Below are 12,912 nucleotides of genomic sequence, written 5' to 3'. Positions count from 1 at the left end.
GATTACAACTCCCACCGGGCTGTGACTGACGGCACAACTCGTTCAGTCGCTGGATGACTGACTGCGCCATCTGGTCCGCAGCGGCTGAGAGGGCGTTGGCGGTGTGTTTCTTGCGAGTCTGTATTTGGCCTCTATCGCTCTTCTTGCAACCTCTTTGCCACCGGGTGTACTGGCACCAGCTTACACTAGCACATTAAGAGTATGCACAAGCCAGTCCGTTTCAGCAATGCTGTTGTTCATAAATCATCGCCTCACATTTGCTGCATTATGACTGGGTGCATTGTTTCCGATATGTTCCTGTACCGTACTCATTACATAGTGCAGTAAAGTATGTTCATACTCATTTAGCGGTTACTTAATCGCAACAAGGGGACCACAACCTGTTCACTGTCTGGCCTGTTCTTCACTGTTGGCACTACATCTGATTACACGTAACGTTCTCCACGTACAGGTTGTTTCAAAAATGACCGGTATATTTGAAACGGCAGTAAAAACTAAACGAGCAGCAATAGAAATACACCGTTTGTTGCAATATGCTTGGGACAACAGTACATTTTCAGGCGGACAAACTTTCGAAATTACAGTAGTTACAATTTTCAACAACAGATGGCGCTGCAAGTGATGTGAAAGGTATAGAAGACAACGCAGTCTGTGGGTGCGCCATTCTGTACGTCGTCTTTCTGCTGTAAGCGTGTGCTGTTCACAACGTGCAAGTGTGCTGTAGACAACATGGTTTATTCCTTATGACAGAGGATTTTTCTGGTGTTGGAATTCCACCGCCTAGAACACAGTGTTGTTGCAACAAGACGAGGTTTTCAACGGAAGTTTAATGTAACCCAAGGACCGAAAAGCGATACAATAAAGGATCTGTTTCAAAAATTTCAACGGACTGGGAACGTGACGGATGAACGTGCTGGAAAGGTAGGGCGACCGCATACGGCAACCACAGAGGGCAACGCGCAGCTAGTGCAGCAGGTGATCCAACTGCGGCCTCGGGTTTCCGTTCGCCGTGTTGCAGCTGCGGTCCAAATGACGCCAACGTCCATGTATCGTCTCATGCGCCAGAGTTTACACCTCTATCCATACAAAATTCAAATGCGGCAACCCCTCAGCGCCGCTACCATTGCTGCACGAGAGACATTCGCTAACGATATAGTGCACAGCATTGATGACGGCGATATGCATGTGGGCAGCATTTGGTTTACTGACGAAGCTTATTTTTACCTGGACGGCTTCGTCAACAAACAGAACTGGTGCATATGGGGAACCGCAAAGCCCCATGTTGCAGTCCCACCGTCCCTGCATCCTCAAAAAGTACTGGACTGGGCCGCCATTTCTTCCAAAGGAATCATTGGCCCATTTTTCAGATCCGAAACGATTACTGCATCACGCTATCTGGATTCTTCGTGGATTTGTGGCGGTACAAACTGCCTTAGACGACACTGCGAACACCTCGTGGTTTATGCAAGATGGTGCCCGGCCGCATCGCACGGCCGACGTCTTTAATTTCCTGAATGAATATTTCGATGATCGTGTGATTGCTTTGGGCTATCCGAAACATACAGGAGGCGGCGTGGATTGGCCTCCCTATTCGCCAGACATGAACCCCTGTGACTTCTTTCTGTGGGGACACTTGAAAGACCAGGTGTACCTCCAGAATCCAGAAACAATTGAACAGCTGAAGCAGTACATCTCATCTGCATGTGAAGCCATTCCTCCAGACACGTTGTCAAAGGTTTCGGGTAATTTCATTCAGAGACTACGCCATATTATTGCTACGCATGGTGGATATGTGGAAAATATCGTACTATAGAGTTTCCCAGACCGCAGCGCCATCTGTTGTTGAAAATTGTAACTACTGTAATTTCGAAAGCTTGTCTGCCTGAAAATGTACTGTTGTCCCAAGCATATTGCAACAAACGGTGTATTTCTATCGCTGCTCGTTTAGTTTTTATTACTGTTTCAAATATACCGGTCATTTTTGAAACACCCTGTATTCACCACACCCAAACTCTGCCATCTGATTGCCACAGGTTACAGAAAGTTACATCACTACAAGTCACTCTTTCCAGTAATTCACCGTCTAGTTGCATCGCTCTTTACACCACCTCGATCGCCACTTAGCACTCACTACATACGCTGGTATCCGAAATGAAAGCAACAAACGGAAATTTTGCAAGGTTGTATCTATTTTGCCATCAAACAGTACAAGAATATTACAATAAAGCAGAAAAATGTAGAGAATCCGGGAAAAAAATACCTGCTATATGCATAACGGTAGACAAAAATGTTCTTCGTTTTTTCCAACTTAACGGATTTGCACACACATTCCGACAAATGTGGTCAGTATGGTTTGTGACCACCTCTGGCAGAAATACAGGCCTGACAAAGAAGGGGCATGAAGTGAATGATGTCGTCAATCTCATGCTGAGGTAGTAACGCCCATTCTTCCTGCTCGCCAGTCTTGGGGGATGGTTGATGGATGGTGATGTGAGGCAACCTCTCTCCCTAGTGCATCCCCGACATGCTCTATGCCGGTCACAGGTTCGAATCCAGCCTCGGGCATGGATGTGTGTGATATCCTTAGGTTAGTTAGGTTTCCGTAGTTCTAAGTTCTAGAGGACTGAAGACCTCAGAAGTTAAGTCCCATAGTGCTCAGAGCCATCTCAACCATTTGCTGTATGCGATTTAAATTGGGAGAGCGAACAGGCCACGCCATGAATTCAACATTTTCTGTTTCCAAGAAGACACAAACCACCCGTTTTCTATGAAGTCCATCAGTATGAAGTCTGGGTCCACACCACCACGCAACAACACGCATGAGGTTCCACGACGTCGTGACGATACCTGAAAGCAGTTAAACCATGCCGACTCACCCATACAATTTCGTGAAGAGGTGTTGTGCATAAAATCTCTGCCCACACCATTAGGAATCCTTCCCGACATTGGTCTCTTTCGACAATGCTTGGGTCCAGAAATCGTGTTCCACGTTCCTTCCAGATGCGAATGCATGGAGAAACACTCTCCACACCAGATCGGGACTCATCTGTGAAAAGAACATCGGCCTCTTTTCGAAGTCCAGGTGATATGGTGACAACTCGACTCTAGACGTTCGCTTCTGTGAAGACGCGTCTGAGGTACACATACAGCAAGTTCCAAAAACAAAGGCCAGTCTGCCGAAGCCTTCTGTCACCGTTTGTTTCGATACAACACGTTCAGTGAATGCTGCAAGATAAATGCAGTTGCCGTGCATGTCCTTACAGCCAAATAATGGTCGGCCCTTCCGTAGTCTTCGGGATACTGTTTGTTCACTATAAATTGTCGCCACATCCGATTCACATTAAGCCAGCGTTCCAAATCAGTCTACTTCTGTCCTTCTTCCAATCTTCTTTTGGCCCACCACCGCAGAGAGCGTTCCTTGCGCTGCCATATTGCCCCTTATGTGACTGTGTACACAGAGGTCGTGAATAGTAGACTACCCGGCACACACCAACGCATTTGATACGTGACGTCATCATTAGCGAGTTGTCCGTTAACGGAATGCCATCCTCCATGCAGAACACTATTTTACGGGCATCTGGTATGATTATACCGTGAATTAGACACAAGACGGGGAAATATCAGTGTGTTTCTTTAATTTTGGACGCCAGTGCAAATGTGTGCCTTATGCGGAGTTGCTCGAGCATTGTACTCCATTATTTTGAGTTCCCTAGGCACAGTCCTATGCTAGTACCACTTTGGATCTCAAGAGCGATTCTTTCCGCCGACTTCATGTGATTTTCATTAAACACCCGTCGGCGTGTGAAGTATCCCTGGTTTTGGCTGTGGTCGTTTCCACTTTTTCACAATCATGTCACCAACAGCCATCTTGGTCAGCTTCAGAAGGCGTTAAACGTCTCTATGGGATTTGATACTCAGGTGATATCCAACGATTGTTCCACAGTCGAAGCAACTGAGTTCTTCTCACATGCCTGTTCTCCTGTTACTGCTTCGCTACTGGCAATACTAACTGTCTTCGTTTGTTACGGCGGGTGCCTGCTCGTGACATCTAGTGGGTAGTTCCGCGTTATGTAGACTCGTTCCGATACTTTTCCTCAGATAGTGTATATTGTTCTCATTGTGGCCTTCAGTTCGAAGACTGGATTGATGTATGTCTCAAAATTAGTCTGTCGTATCAGACTGAACGCTGAAAGGCATAATCAGTCTTAAATGATGATGATGATGATGATGATGATGCAAAAATGCCATATCTAAGCGCAATCTCTCGAGGCTGAAGCTTAGATGGTCCCGCACCACATAAGAACACACACCACATAAGTTTAAACTTGCTTCGTTTTAATACTGTGGTTAAAAGTCATAGATGTATTCACATTGTGTGCATTTGTACGGCTGAGGCTTCCACTGCACGCCGGCCAGGGTGACCGAGCCGTTCTAGGCGCTTCAGTGCGGAACCGCGCGGATGCTACGGTCGCGGGTTCGAATCCTACCTCGGGCATGGATGTGTGTGATGTTCTTAGGTTAGTTAGGTTTAAGTAGTTTTAAGTTCTAGGGGCCTGATGACCTCAGAAGTTAAGTTCCATAGCGCTCGGAGCCATTTGAACCTTTTTTTTTTCCACTGCGCAGTTGACATGAATCAAATAACCACTCATTCCCCAAACCTTGTGATCACTTCCATCGTAATCCTCCTGACACTCGATCAAGCTTGTGACGAAAAGGAACGTGTAACAGAACTTCGAATGCTGGAAATGAGATCGGTTCCCCAGACCAACCCATACATTATTTCATCCAAACAAGAACCCATGTAACTTCAGAGATCGTTTTCCTAATATCCATGCCGCTCTAATGGTGTACTTGTAACTTATTATAGCCAACAGAAGTGCAAAAATGTTTTCTAATCTGAAGCTGATGATAAACAGGGTTCGTACTTCCGTGTCAGATCAGCACCTCAAAATGTTGGCATTACTCTACAGGGTGGTCAGAAATTCCCGTTACAAACTTCTAGGACATGTTGAGGGTAGTGAGTATATAACATTTTGAATAGGAACCCATGTCCGGAAACGTATCGTTTCCGTTCTACGACGGTTTCAATGCAGATGATTATCTCATCACCAACCACGTGAGGAATATACTTAGGCGTGTCCCAGTACAATTGTTGCAATACATTTGAAACAAATACTGACTCGTTCCGTTATTACTTAGGCATTTGTATTACAACTTACACCTTATGGTTTACATTAGTCAACAACAAGAAGAACCCAGCATCTACGGCACCAGCCGCAACGTACCGATGCATTACAACAGCGGCTCCATGTGGCGACCACCAACGTTGTTACACACATTGTACCTCCGAAGCATGTTCCGGTACATTCTCTCCATCCCACCTGGTGTCTCTTCAATGTCTTGTGCAGCGGCCAGAACCCGTGCCAGCAGAACTTCCTCTGTCTCTACAGGTGTCTCATAAATTGGGCTCTTCATACGCCCCCACAAGAAGTAGTCCATAGGGGTCAAATCCGGCGATCGTGTCGGCCACGCGGTTGGACCACGACGGCCTATCCATCTTTCACCATACCGTCTGTTGAGATGTCTCCGGACAGCCTGTGAAACGTGAGGTGGTGCTCCATCATGCTGAAACCACATTTCCTGACGGACATTCAATGACACAGCTTCCAAGAACGGGTCCAGTACGTGTCGTGGGAAGACTAAGTACGCGGGACCCGTGAGCCTGGATGGAAGGAGGTATGGTCCAATCACATGACCTCCAGAATACCTGCCCACACGTTAATTCCAAACCTGTCTTGAAATCCCTGAACATGCATGGCATGAGGGTTTTTGTCCGCCAGGACATGGCTATTTCGAGTATTCAGAACACAATCCCTTGTGAATCTACATTCATCTGTGAAGAGAACTCGACGTGTAAACAGGGGAGCGTCGATGCAACGGTGCAGGAACCGTGTGCAGAAGGCGACGCGTTGTGGAAAGTCTGCTGGACCCATAGCGTGTACCCTTTGTAAGTGGTACGGATGTAATTGTTGCTCATGCAGGGCGTTCAAGACTGTACTGTGGCTAACAGCCATTGCACGCGCATTTGTTTGCGAACTCGTTGACGGGCTACCTTCAATGCGACGCAGCACAGCTTCTTCAAAATCGGGAATGCGGCGTCGCCGTGGAACGCCACAGTCCTGTCTCCTCACGGTGAAGGTACCCGTTTTCTCGTAGCCGTTGTGTAATTTTGGGCAAACAGTTTGTGCGATGGAGTGTGACGTTGTGGGAAACGTTCGTGATACAGCCGACTAGCAGCTCTTCCGTTACCTCCAGCTTCACCATACGCAAGGAGCATGTCTGTGTATTCGCAAACACTGTACTGCACCATGTTTTCTCTATCAGTGAAGCACAGGTACTGACTAGGTCTCACACCAAAGCGGACAATAAGTGACATCTGGGGATCGTTTGACGTAATACACGTCATTGTGTCTACCCTGTTGCATAGCAGGACAAAGAACTCTGAGACGTTTCTCTTGCCCTAAGCAGACCTTAAAGAGGTACACATCTGAAATGAAACTGTCGTAGAACGGAAACGATACTATTCTGGACGTGGGTTCCTATTCAAAATGTTCTGTACTCACTACCCTCTACATGTCCTAGAAGTTCGTAACGGGAGTTTCCGACCACTCTGTATATTGCAACTAGTATTTTAAGACAGCTATAATAGGAGGATATTACAAGTAGGCTCATTAGTATTAAGTGTAAGCACTAACAAATTAGCTAATAACATTATGTGCGACCTAATTTTAAAGCTGAATATTGGAAAAATATTGCGGTTCTACAAGAATATAGGTAAAACTTTCTGGTTTAATCTATTGCTTTTGTTATCTTGCATGTGACAGTACTTATAACATGTTCTTTTTAAAGTGAAACGCTGTTTTTGCATTAACGTGAATCTCCACTTTTGTCTTTTTTTAATTATATGGTTTCTGTTCACGTTAAAATAACTTTTTGGATAGTTTAATGATTTTAATTCTTTCTTTTTTTATCTCATCATCTCATTAAATAATACACTGTGTACGGAAATTTTATACAGTCAAATGATAAACCTGAAACGTGTTATATGTGTTTAACCCTTGTGTTATTTTTGGATCAGTGTTGCCCAGAAAGCATTTTGTATTTATACCCTAGCGATCGAAACTTCATGACTGTATTTTTACACATTCTACTTATTTTCAGAACTAAATGAAAAAAAAATCTTCCCCTTCTTATAGCTTGGTACACTTGTGTCCCTTGGGCCTATATGACCGGAATGTTGAAAAATTCTTACTATATAGAAATATTGGTAGTAAAATTTCATTTTTTCTTATCTGAGATTCATTCGTAATAATTTTTTTCTTTTGTTATAGAAACGTGATTCTTTCTTAGCTTTTTCTTGAAATGCGTTCACCATTTGTTCACCAAATGTCAAATCATGAAGCGGCTATCATAACGAAACGATTTCTTCTTGATGAGCAGTTCGAAGCCTTACTAAATGCATCTTACAGAGAGGAGAACATTTCAGCAGAACAAAGTTACATGACTGACGACGCATTCGTCCGACATGTTAATCAACAGACGCTTCCGGCGTTGATGCTTCGCAGGGCAACGTGCAAGCGGTGCAAGTGATTCAGTAAAAAGACGGAAACACAATTTGGAATTTATAAACGTTTTCACAAACTTCATCAGTACTCAGTGCAAACGTCATGCAAACTTACTACTGGTCCGACAAGACATACTATCAGCAGAGTCATATGAAGTTCTTATGAGAGATAATATTCTGAATATTGTGGTGGAAACGACTAACACTGAGGCTCAAACAGTTTATGGTGACAGCCACCATGAGATCGTGTTACACTTGCACCTTACATTGGTTTATGATTACTGGCTGGTGTGTGTAAATCGTATGGTGAGTCTGGGACCAGAAACAGATGGAATCATCTTCCCTGTCGTAATGTCACAGAAACCATTATGTTCATCTCACGTTTGTTACACTTAGATGACAAGTTGGATATATGAGCGCGAACAGGAAATAACGTACTGCTAGCATCTACAAGATTGCTTTGGAAAAAGTGGGTGGAATACTTAGGAACTGAAACTTCCTGACAGATTAAAATTGTGTGCCTGCCGGACCGAGACTCGAACTCGGGACCTTCGCCTTTTGCGGGCAAGTGCTCTACCAACTAAGCTACCCACGCACGACTCACGACCCGTTCTCAGAATTTTACTTCCACCAGTACATCGTCTCCTACATTCCTAATTTTACAAAAGTTCTCCTGCGAACCTTGCAGGACTAGCACTACCGGAAGAAAGGATATTGCGGAGACAAGGCTTAGCCACAGCCTGGGGGATGTTTCCATAGTGAAATTTTCACTCTAGCAGCGGAGTGTGCGCTGGTTTTGAAACTTCATGGCAGATTAAAATTGTGTGCTGCACCGAGACTCGAACTCGGGATCTTTGCCTTTGGCGGGGAAGTCCCGAGGTCGAGTCTCGATCTGGCACACAATTTTAATCTGCCAGGAAGCTCAAAACCAGCGCACACTCCGCTGCAGAGTGAAAATTACCATTCCGGATACTTAGGAACTGTGTAGTCCTAGCACAAATTTAAGCGTAGATCAGCAAAGAGAAGCTAAATTTAAAATTATAACAACTTTTAATAATTTATGAGTATTATACCCTCGAATACCAATCGGTTGCTATAACTGGAAAGTGCATAGATGTATACCTTTCTGTAAGGACAGTAGCAGGCCAATTCGATATTCTAGGCGATACAGTCTGGAACCGCGCCACCGCTACGGTCGCAGGTTCGAATCCTGCCTCGGGCATGGATGTGTGTGATGCCCTTAGGTTAGTTAGGTTTAAGTAGTTCTAAGTTCTAGGGGACTGATAACCTCAGAAGCTAAGTCCCATAGTGCGCAGAGCCGTTTGAACCATTTGAGCCAATTCGATAACTGCCGTAACAATTTAAGAATCCCTTTGATTTTTATAGACGAATATGGTGTTCGCAGTTCTTTGATCTTCCTTTCCTCCTTTTATAGGAGAGGTACAAACGGATAATCAAGATGGGTGCAAGGATGGGCTGTAGCTTAACACAAATCATTCACAATAATTGTTTAACTGAAATGAAGAAATTACGAAACAAGCGAAAGAATGCTTGGGAGGAGGAATATAAGTATAACGTCTAAACTAGTCAGTTTCAGAGTTAAAGGAATCACGGGCCAAGAGGTCGGGTGTAACAAACGGTTGAAAGAACCAGCCGAGAGGATTGGTCAGCATACTTAGATCACGAGATAAAGGTGAAAGAAAAGCTAACAAGAAGGTGATAAAGACGACTAGAAATTACAATAAGTAGTCGTTTACATCAGTATATCAATCAAATTCTAGGAAAAGGCTGATAACAAACAAAGCCGACAGTAGGAATGAAATACCGAGAACGAAGATCTCACATTGACGATGCAAGACGCGGATGTAATCTTTCAGCCCTACTGTTAAGAACTATTGATGGAAATAAAACAATGTTCGGCAGTGGGGAAAAATTTAATGTGAAAAGATATGAGAGATAGCATTCGCCGATGACGTTGCTATTCTTAGTGAAAGTGAAAAAGAATTACAGGACGTGGGAAATGGAATGAACACGCTCAAATGATAATTGTCTGCGAGTGGACTACAGATCGGGAGTATACCGAATTTAACATCGGTCTAAATCTGAGGAAGAAATTTCTGAGAATGTGTGTTTGCAGCACAGCATTCCGTGGTATCACGGCCAAGAAGAGAGTCGATGCATTTGTGTTGTGTTGCTGTATGAGACTGCTGAAAATTAGGTGGACTGATATCCGAAGGAATGAGGAGATCCTACGGAAGGAACATATGGAACACAATGACTGGAAGAAGGGACAGGATGATACGACATGTGTTCGGACAACAAGAAATAACTTTCATGGTACCGGAGGGAGCTGCAGAGGGTAGATTAGGAAAGAAGGAGACTGGAATATGTACAATAAGTAGTTGAGGACATGGGTTAGTGATGGGAATAATAAAAGGAAGATAATCGATACGGTCTGTTGTTGGAAAACAAGCGATCATTCACTTGTAGACGTAAATATTGGTTGATTTATTTGTTCTTTTGAGTGAAACCGGCCTATGCGAGTAACCAAATAAAAGCAATCGAGTCAGTCGGTGTATTTTACGTATCGATTGGTTTATTATTTACTCATTTCATTCGAGTGAGACCAGTCTGCGGGACTGAAAACGCTTGATAAAATCCGTTGTAATTTTGCATCTTGATTGATGTATTTATTCCTTCCTTTCAAGTAACACCAGTCTGTAGTTCTTCTGTCAGCTGGACCACGTATTCGCTGTTCAGACTGCAACCACTACTTCGTGTTTTAGTTGACTGAGCTAGTCATTCATTCTTCTAAGTGAATTCCGTCTGCAGTAGTTTCTTTAATTGAACTAAAGCAGTGATGTACAACCAGGGCACACATATATCTCCATACCGCCCCCATCCCCAGGGGTATGTGAAGTCATTTCAGGAGGTATGTCGAAGTTAAACATTACACATTTCTATTAATTAGATATGAGACTACGCTTCTAGTTATTTAAACCTGATTAATATATTGTGCAATAAACATCATTGTAGTTAACCTGACGTATCGGTGGAGCTACAAAGTTGCGCATGATATCCGTTGAAGATGCAAGAAGGAGGGATATACACTACAAAATTTTAGAGGCTGTTAGCATTCCCTTTTTACTGAAAAGGTGTCATGATGTCCATTACTTAAAAACATTTGAATTTAGCTCTAGAACACTTATTGAGTTTCGAATGGCTCTGAGCACTATGGGACTTAACATCGATGGTCATCAGTCCCCTAGAACTTAGAACTACTTAAACCTAACTAACCTAAGGACAGCACACAACACCCAGCCATCACGAGGAAGAGAAAATCCCTGACCTCGCCGGGAATCGAACCCGGGAACCCGGGCGTGGGAAGCGAGAACGCTACCGCACGACCACGAGATGCGGGCACTTATTGAGTCAATTTGTGTGGAATGTGAATATATCGTGCAGAAAATTACGGATGTGCTAATCAAACACGTGCACACAAACTTGTTTACATTTAACCGTCTTAAAAAGGGAGCAGATCATGGGCACGAAGAAATACTACTCACAGTCATACAGTGGTCGGACCAAAATATGGAATCGCCGCGAGAAATACAAGCTTGAACGTAAATACAGATGCTGGTCGAGCTTCCAGGTTGTGCTGTTGTACGTGACCGAGTGCATTATGCTGGAGCTTTGATTTCCCGTGATCATAATAATAACATTAAATCTTTTCACAATAAATATCATCCAAAGTAATATTCAGAATCAGCTCCATAATAACACAGAGCATCTGGTGAACGAATAGTAGTAACCATCCACGTCTTTGTTGTGACTATACAGCTGCCACGGATTTCCCGTGCTAACATAAATGCTGACCGCGCGAAATACACTCATCAAAAAAATTTTGGCATCACCTTGGTTCCGAGAGTTCCGGAACCTGTATACAAAATTTGAGCAGAGATCAACATAAACATCATTTCCGCCCTTTGTAGTGCTTATCAAAACCACACATGCCAACTTGTACCACCATACAGAGGTGGTGGTCCAGACTGCTGTACACACCGGTACATCTAATACCCAGTAGCACGTCCTCTTGCATTGATGCATGTCTGTATTATTCGTCGTGGTATACTATCCACGAGTTCATCAAGGCACTGTTGGTCTACATTGTCCCACTCCTCAACGGTGATTCGGCGTATATCCCTCAGAGTGGTTGGTGGGTGACTTCGTCCATAAACAGCCCTTATCAATTTATTCCAGGCATTTTCCATAGCGTTCATGGCTGGAGAACATGCTGGCCACTCTAGTCGAGCCTTGTCGTTATCCTCAAGGAAGTCATAGACAAAATATGCACGATGTGGGCGCGAACTGTCGTCCGTTAAGACGAATGCCTCGCCAATATCCTACCGATACGGTTGCACATCGTACAGATGTTACGGCGCCTTCCATGACCACCAGCGGCGTATGTCGGCCCCACATAATGCCACCCCAAAGCAGCAGGGAAACTCTACCTTGCTGCACTCGCTGGACAGTGTGTCTAAGGCGTTCAGCCTGACCGACTTGCCTCCAAACACGCCTCTGACGATAGCCTGGTTGAAGGCATATGCGTCACTCAATGGTGGAGAGATTGCGATGCCAATCTTGAGCGGTCCATGTTGTTGGCATGTAGTGGGGCCCACCTGTACCGTGCTGCATGGTGTCGTGGTTGCAAAGATGGACCTCGCCATGGACGTCGGGAATGAATATCGCATCATTCCGCCTATTGCGTACAATCTGAGTCGCAACACGACGTCCTGAGGCTTGACAAAAAGCGTTATTCAACATGGTGGTCACTGCTCCTCCGAGCCATAATACGTAGGTAGCGGTTATCCACTGCAATAGTAGCCCTTGGGCGGTCTGAGCGAGGCATGTCATCAACAGTTCGTGTCTCTCTGTATCTCCTCTATGTCCGAACAACATCTCTTTGGTTCACTCCAAGACGCCTGGACACTTCTCTTGTTGATAGCCCTTCCTGGCACAAAGTAACAATGCGGACGCGATCTAACTGCGGTATTGACTGTCTAGGGATGGTTGAGCTACGGATAACACGAGCTGTGTACCTCCTTCCTGGTGGAATGACTGCAACTGATCGGCTGTCGGACCCTCTCCGTCTAACAGACGCTGCTCATGCGTGGTTGTTTACATCTTTGGGTGGGTTTAGTGACATCTGTGATAAAATATCCACAGTCCACGTCTATCTTCAGGAGTACTGGGAACTGGGGTGATGTAAAACTTTTTTTGATGTTTGC

This window comes from Schistocerca cancellata, chromosome 7 (genome assembly GCF_023864275.1).
Source record: "Schistocerca cancellata isolate TAMUIC-IGC-003103 chromosome 7, iqSchCanc2.1, whole genome shotgun sequence".
Classification (NCBI taxonomy): Eukaryota; Metazoa; Arthropoda; class Insecta; order Orthoptera; family Acrididae; genus Schistocerca; species Schistocerca cancellata.
Note: the sequence above shows the minus strand (reverse complement) of the source record.